Genomic DNA, 9,231 nt, shown 5'->3' on the forward strand with positions numbered 1-9,231 from the left:
TTAATTTTATTGAGGCCCTTCTTCTTTCCCTAGTTCCGGCTAGATTTTGCCTTTTCTTGGGAATTTTTTCTCTTTTCTTTCTTTCCATTGCCTAACAAGGCAAAGTTTTCTTCCTCCTCAACTTTGGATGTGACACCATATCTAGTGTTTCTTTTAATATCCTCCAGCACCAAATCAAACCAAAGTCTCTCCCAATTTGGAAGCTTGTTTCTTCCATTAACTGAATCCTGATAGTTGTGCCAGGAATTCAGAAGACCAATGAGTGGTAAGCTCACAAGCTCATATGGTGGCACCATTTCTCCTACTCCTCGAAGTTCATCTCTAACCTAAGTGAATCTGGATAGGTACTGAATAATGGTCTCATTTTTCTGCATGTGAATGTTCTTGAGCTTATCTTTCAATGCCAATTTCATGGCATCAATGTTGCTTTCGAATAAATGTGTGAGGGTTTTCCACATTGCATAAGAGGTTTTATTTCCATGCAAAATTGAAACCACGTGATATTTGACACCCTCCAGGATAATCCTCTTAGATTTTGCAACAAATTTCTTCCATTGTGCCAGTTGTTGTGCATCTGATGCTATTGGTTTTGGAATATTAGTTTATGTGTATTCTAGTACTCCATTGCATCTAGCACAACTTCCATTCTGTCTTTCCAAGCTATGAAATTTGAAGTTCCCTCCAATGCATACTCAAGCCTTAATCCATAGAAAGACATTGTTCCTACATTGAAGAAAATTCCTTTACCACAAATATGCTATTCTAAATTTCTCTGAGAGAATTGGAATCTAGTTTCTACGTAGTTTTCAATAGCTCTCATACCATGTAGAAATAACTCAAATTTGTAGCAGCTAATGAATTCAGACTAAAAAAATAGACACAAATTTATTCTACTCATTCTACAAAAAGGAAAAAATACAATAGAAACACATGAAATCACATGCAATCATTCAATCACAAAGAACATAATATTTTTCCTAGGGAACACAATCGGGAAAATCCCCTCCTCTGTTTGTATTATATCAGATGAGAAAAAATTATCTATTACAATGATAGCTTCAATCCTCGAAGCTCAACCTGCACTACAATATTGATCTCTTCCTCCTGAGTCTGCTTTGGGAAATGCTTAGCTAAATCTAGGCCTCCTGCTCCTCTTATTTCCTTGCACAATTCTAGAGGAAATTGGCTCCTAAAGAATAGGAAAAGCCCCTATTTTCTTGTGCAATTCCGAAGAGGAAATTCAACACCTACTACAATCAAAACTCTATACACTCACTAGTATACAATAATGATTACAATTATGCCTTTTCCCTCCAATCAACTAGGCAATTCGAATTGCATGCATGACTAGGGATATTTTTAGTAAATTGACTAGTTAACTGAGAGATCAGTGAGTTAACAACAATTAAAACTACTCAAATGAACTCCTATTGACTCTATTCATGACTAGAGCTCAGATAACTGAGTTTCACTAATTATAACTCCATTAGATTGCTAGATTTTAGCAATCAATCCATGCACAACTCTACTTCTAGCCTATAACTCAAATTTACTGACTTAACTAGGAGACAAGGACATATCACTCTAGATATCTACAATCCAAGTCATCCTACTGGTGTAGAAAATCGAATTTCTCCATTTTACTAAGGCACAAGTCAAATGGATCCTTTTCTTGCTACAATTTCAACACTCCCTCTTAGCAAGAAAAGGGTTCTACATAACCCCAATCTTGATCCTGTGGAGGGATGTATTGTAACAAAAAATCCCTCACACTTTTTGTTGTTTCTACTTCAACCATTGAAAATAATAAGCATCCAAATATATTGAATCAACTTTGTCTCTGAGCTGCAACTGTCTCCTGAGTCTCTCACTGTTACTAGCCTACAACTATTGTTCAAGATTTGACTACATCATCTGACACTGATCCTTCTGCTACTAAATATTGCAGGCCCTTGTAGCAAGGGTAATGATCCATGAGAAGATTAAATTGCAACTGTTGTCTCTCTCCTATGGATCCTACCCAAATCTTTGCAACTCTGAGACTTAGGCTCTACATTTCCCCACATCACTCCTAGATGTATAACTGCATGCATGGCGAAATATACCTCTATCTTGTGCATTTTTTTAACTCTTAACACCAATTTGTTTTAATTGTCTAGTAACAACATGCTTCATATATGCCTTCCCTCTATTGAACATCACATCATATCCTCTATCTTCAAGTACAACTACAAAAACTAGATTTTTCTTCAAATGAAGCACATACATTACATTCTTCTAGTGAAGATGGGAGTCTGAATCCCTCTTAAAGGTGATACTACCAATCCCTTTGGTACTATACCTTCCATCATCTCCAATATCTATGTGTAATTGTAGGTCTTTCTCCTCTAGTATGTTGAATAACTCCTTATTTCTTGTCATATGATACGAACCACCAGAGTCTAGGTACAATTCACTCCCTCTTACCATGATTTACATGCAAGAAATGAGGGTGAAATCCAACTCAAAATGTGATGCAAGCGCATCCTCCTGCTACTACTGTCGGTTCCTTACTTTATTTATTGTGCGAGCACTTGGTTGCATAATGTCCATATTCATGGCAGTGAAAACATTTAATTTTGTTGAGGTCCTTCTTGCATTGGTTCTAGATGGATTCTACCTTACCTTGGGCCTTATTTCCCTTATATTTATTTCTGTTGCCTTCCAATGCAAATTTTTCGTCCTCCTCAGCTCTAGATGTGACACCATCTCTAGAGTTTCTTCTAATCTCCTCCTTCACCAAACTAGACTAAAGTCTCTCCCAATTTGGAAGCTTGTCTCTTCCATTAAATTAATCCTGATAGCTTTACTAGGACTTGAGAAGACCAAGGAGTGTAAATTTCACAAGCTCATATGATGGCACAATTTCTCCTACTCCTCCAAGTTCATCTCTAAGATGAGTGAATCTGGATAGGTACTGAACAATGGTTTCATTTTTCTAAATTCGAATGTTAATGAGCTTATCTTTCAATGTCAATTTCTTAACATCATTGCTACTTTCAAATAAATATGCGAGGGTTTTACACATTGCATAAGTAGCCTACTTTCCATGTAAACTTGAAACCACATGATCTCTGACACTTTCCAGGATAATCCTCTTGGTGTTTGCAATATCTTTCTTCCATTGTGCCAGTTGTTGTGCATCTAATGCTGTTGTTTTTCGAATATCAATTTGTGTGTATTTCAGTACTTCGTTGTCATCTAGCACAACTTCCATTCTATCTTTCGAAGCAATTAAATTCAAAGTGCCCTCCAATGCATACTCAAGCCTCAATCCATACAAGGACATTGTTCCTGCATTGAAGAAAATTCCTACACCACAAATCTACTATTCAAAATTTCTCTGAGAGAAGATATTGCGCCAGGTTTCTATGTAGTTTTCAATAGATTTTATACCATGTAGAAATAACTCGAAATTTGCAGTTTCCAATGAATTCATACTCAAAACAATAGACAATTTTTTCTACTCAATATGTGGAAAGGAAAACATACAATAGAAACACATGTAATCACATGCAATCATTCAATCACAATGAACATAGCATTTTTCTTGGTGAACCAAAATGGGAAAAACCCCTCCTCTGTTTGTATTATATAAGCTAATAAAAATTGATCTATTACAATGACAACTTCAATCCTTGAAGCTCAACCTGTACTACAATATTGATCTCATCCTCCTGAGTCTGCTTTGGAAAATACTTAGCCAAATCTACGATTCAGGCTCCTCCTATTTCCTTGTGTAATTCCTGAGGAAATTGACTCCTAAAGAATAGGAAAATCTCCTATTTTCTTGTGCAATTCCCAAGAGGAAAGCCTCACATGCTACAAGCAAAACTTTGTACACTCATTAATATACAATAATGATTACAATTATGTATTTGCCTTCCACTCAACTAGGAAATTCAAATTACATGCATGAATAAAGCTCCTTTTAGTAAATTGACTAGTTAAGTGAGAGATTAGTGAGTTAACAACAATTGCAACTACTCAACTGAACTCCTACTGAATCTATTCATGACTAGATCCCAGACAACTGAGTTTCACTAAATATAACTCCACCAGATTGCTATATTTTAGTAATCAACCCATGCACAACTCTAATTCTAGCTTATAACTCGAATTTACTGACTTAACTAGGAGACAAGGTCATGTCACTCCAACTAAATACAATCCAAGTCATCCTGCTGATGTGGAAAATCATATTTCTCCATTTGACGAAGGCATAAGTCAAATGGAACCTTTTCTTGCTACAATTTCAACACTCCCTCTTAGTAAGAAAAGGGTTATGCACAACCCCAATCCTTCTCCTATGGATAAATGTACTGTAACAAAAACTCCCTCTCACTGTTGCTATTACTACTGCAACAACTAAAACTGAGAAGCATCCAAAAATACTGAATCAACTATGTCTCTAAGCTGCAACTGTCTCCTGTGTCTCTAATTGTTACTAGCCTACAACTATTGGTCAAGATCTGACTGCATCAAACGACACTAATAATTCTACTACTGAATACTGTGGGCCCTTGTAGCAAGGGTATTGATCCATGAGAAGAGTAAACTACAACTGTTGATGCTCTCCTATGGTGTTATCACCTAAAAAATAATTACCTAGCCATTTCTAACTAGTTGGATCGAAATACACCATCTAGGATTAATTTTACCATAGTAAAATCACTTTCACCATAGGAAATACTTTAGTTAACCATTTTTATTAAATTATTTCCGTTTAAATTAAAAAAACCCCATGAGAATAATTAAATAAATCATTATTTATTTATTTTTCTCTAGAAATAATTACTAAATCATTATTTGATAATTATTTCTTAACACATTTGACCAAATCACCTTGGAATAATTAAATAAATCACTATTTATTTATTACTCATTCTTATTTTTGGAATAATTGTTAAACCATTAATTTAATAATTATTCAAATTCACACTTTTCTTAATCCTCACAAAGTGATTAATAAATCATTTTATTTGTTAATCACTTCAACCATTTTCTAAATAAAGATATTTGACCATTTTGAATATCTTTTCCCTCTCCAAAAAATATAATAAAGTATTCCTAACGACTAGATTTTGATTTGGTCAATAATATTTTATTATTTTCCAATTCATAATTTAGCTCAATACTTTGTTATAAATAAGAGGGTTTTCCATTCATTCTTCACCATGATCATTATCATTGTCACCATTATCATCTCACAACATTTTAGCTCCCACTTGAGTTCCATCTTTCTTTTTGGGTTTTCTGCATATTTGAGAGAGAATAACAAGATCGTTGAAGCACAAGGACATCAAAAGGACCCATTCCATGGAGATGGATTTATAGACCCATGTTGTAAATGTACCTCACTAGGCATTTTAATAAAATATTATTCATTTGAAGTCCTTCTATTGGGTTATTGCACTTTTATTTACTGCTGCTATATGTTTTGGGCTTGCATCATATATTTTCTTGCAGGGTTTTATCATGTTTTCTTGTAGATCTAAAGCATAATAAGTGGCCACATTCTGTTGTTAGGGTCACTTGTCACCAGTGACTTAAGTGAAGCATTTTTGGTACACATACTAAGAATTTTCATACTAACAAATGGTGACTCCACTGGGGAATTAAAGACATAGTCGTTAACAAATGATGACTCCACTGGTGAAGTAATTGAGAACCTTGGTGACTATTTTTTCAACCTTCTTCAATGTTTTCCCAATTATTTTTAGCCTCTCAATTTCTATTTTTAGATATCCTTTATTTTTTGGAAAATTTTCTATTTTTGTTGTTGTTCTGCATCTTTTTGTATGTCATAGGTACAAGCCGAGCAGGAGACGACACAATCTAGGTGAGATATTCTGAGTGAGAGTTGTGGGAACAAAACACGTGCACTTTTCTGTGTCCCAACACACTTTTCAGCCCTTGAACTACATCCATACGCGCTTTACAGGTCAGTTCCTGTGTTCTGCTGCAATTTTTAGAATTTTTTTTTAAATTTTCTGAATTTTTCCGAGACTTTGGTGTGTATGCCAGGAAGGGTTTGCTATCTTTCATGTGTCACATCTAGGCCAAGGTCTGCTTATAAAACTCTTAATGAGGAAGTAAAAACCCCTTAGGTTTTAGATGCACCTCCACCATTTAGGAAAAGGGTTTCTAAAGTGAGGAGTCTAGTTTGTAGTAGTTCCAGCCATTGTTTTTCAGTCTTTTTGGCAGGTTAGAACAGTCCCTTTAGACACTTTTTTATAGCACTTTATTCCACTTTGAATCTAGTGTTGGATTTCCTCCATATGATCCCCTTATGAGTCCTTCCTTTTCTAGCCATTTGGATGCCCTTTACCAGTTGTTTGCCCTATATTCTTTGTTGTTTTTCTTCCTCATTTACAATAGATTGTCACCTTCAGATCTGAATCCATTTGACCTTAGATGTTTTGGCCATAAGTGTGTCTTTGAATAGCTTGTTTTCCACCTCTTTCTTTGCTGCTTTTTTGACCATTTGGGTGGGGGTTTGTGTGCTTGGATTGACTATTTATTTTACTATCCATTTTCAACATTATTTATAGTTTTTCAACACTTTATTTTCAGCAACACATGGCATCATAAAACATGCTCAATTAACTCATACACTGAACACATTTTTCACACACATGTACACACCCTAAGAGAACATGATATTGGTAAACATTGCCAGGATAAGACTTGAAACACTACACCTTAATAATTGAACTCACATAGATTAAGCCCACTTGGGCACAAGGGCCAAAAAAATCTATGTAGTTAGGCGTAGGATCAGTGGGATAGGCTTCTAATAACACCCATCGATCGCTTACATTGAGACATAGCTTGTTGACATATTATGGAGCTTAAAATCCTTTATCACCCCACTATCCAAAACTAGATTGCATCAGAAACCTGATTTAAAAGGGGTTAGGCTAGGTCATCATGCAAGCGGTTCTACTTAGGGCTACCCAACCCATGGCAGGGAATCCTTTGGTTTAGCTGGTCACCAAGAAGCTCAAGAATCGACCATCCCCATGGGACGAAGGTAATCATAGTGACCAATCATAGGAAAACACCCTATAGGACTAGCTATGGGCATCAATTGGTTCTCTACCCCACCTTTCTCTAAACAACTCTGCTTGCGGGGATCAAATTCCGTCAAGTAAGAAGTCTCTTATAAGGTCATCTGAAACAATATATCTTTAGATTTGTTTGAGAATTTAGATCACTTATAGGATAGATGTCATATTTTCTTTGATATGATGTGTTTTATTGAATTAGAGTAGCATATTAAAATAGTTAGTTTGCACTTGCGCCACTGCACTAGTGTTTTTGTGTTGTTTGTTACTCTTTTCTCCTATCATCACCCTTTAGTCTATTGAGTCATCATAGTCTTGACATCATTATGCCCACTAGGAATTTTTCGTGGAGACTTCGTGGCCTTCACACCCCGTTTCCTTTAAGACATCTTACTCCTCCCCGTAGAATTCGAGTTCCTCCTCCTAGCCCTCCATTGAGTCCCCATCCTAACTCTAGTTCTTCTGATTCTTCCAGTTTTCCCTTTGATTCCACATATTCCCAACCCCATACCACCACCATGTTAGGAACCAACGTGGGTGAGGGAAACCAAGGTGGTAACCAAGGTATTTCTACCCTATATGGATGGTTTGAGCCTCCCTCATTTCAGCCACCTCAAAAATGATCCTCTTCTTCATGACCCCAATTGGCCTACTATGCAGACCAAACTTCCTTCCGACATCCCCAAGTTTGAAGTTGATCCTAGAGAATATCCTACAAATCATGTTCGCTCTTTTCATATGTGGTGTTCATCTAATTCCCTCACTGAAGACTCCATTCGTATTTGCCTTTTCTAATGCACCCTTATTGGAGTTGTTGCCAAATGGTATGTGGACCAATCACATGCATCCCATTACACCTTCACGACTCTCGCCAAAGTGTTTCTTTCCTATTTCTAGGTACCTCTCTGATATAACATAGGTACTAAACTTTTGACCTCTTTTCGTCAAACTTCTGCCACTCGCCCATCTGACCATGTTCAAGAATGGCGGAGAAGGAGGAGCATGTGTAGATCTTGTTAGGGTCCTATAATATAGGTAATCTAAGTCTGTCTGCCCAGTTATTTATTTTTGGAATCTACTTGTAATGTTTAGCCTATAAATTCACCATGTATTATAGTCTAAATTGCTAAAGTCATTGTAAATATGTGTGTCAAAAGGGTCTATTAGTCTTGATTTGAATTGTAAGGCCCCTAAGGGGTCATCAATGATTTGTCATGGGTGCCTTGTCATGAGTGAATGTTGGCATTGATGTCAACCAAACTAGCAAGAATGTTTGTTGCAGTGCATGGTTACGAAGGATTCCAATGGTAGTTGTAGGTTTCATGTAAAAGATAATCATGGTGGTGTATTTTCAGCTACCCAAATAGAAAATGGGAAGAGAGGTTTGCAACCATTTTCCAAGCAGAAGAAGGACTCAAAGTCTACATGAGACCCTATTCACTATAAATTACTAAGAAGAATCTTTCCAACAGTATATCCGGTTCTTCAAACTGACTTCCAGATCAAAAGATAGAGGTAGTTGAAATTTACTCTTCAAAACTAGGAAAAGAAGAGAAAATGCCTAAGTATGAGTCCTAGATCCTTCATATCAGAGATTTGGAGAGGCAAGAAGTGGAGCGTAGAGAAAAAATAATCAGTGATCAACAATTACCGATATCGCATATTGACGATAGGAGGTCCAATGCACAGTGTAACAGAACATGCAGGTCGACGAAGTGGCATATTAGCGGGGTTCAATTGACGAAATGATAGTCGATGGGGTCCTTTGTAGATCATGTGTCACAATTGACAATCGATGATCGCATGTCGTAGGGGTGACAACTTTTAAAATTTGTGATAATGCAAAGTTGCGCTATGTGATTAAACCTCCAGGAAAGTCCTTCAGTGTCAAAGCGCCAGGGAGGGCCAAAACAAGCTTTACAAAGGATTTCATTGACAAACCATAGCAGTTCTGGTCCTTTTCTCTTTCCTCCAGAGAGACACATGGAGAGCAGCGATTGGTTCTAATATGCTACATGGCAACTGAAATCATCATGACATGGCTATACGGTGTACACGTGGGATGCAAATACGACACTTTCAGGGGCCATAAGAGGCCAAAAGAGGGTGACATGTGTCACCA

The sequence above is a fragment of the Pinus tabuliformis genome, chromosome 6, assembly GCF_031772625.1.
Source record: "Pinus tabuliformis cultivar Carrire ecotype Pingquan chromosome 6, CPIR1, whole genome shotgun sequence".
NCBI lineage: Eukaryota > Viridiplantae > Streptophyta > Pinopsida > Pinales > Pinaceae > Pinus > Pinus tabuliformis.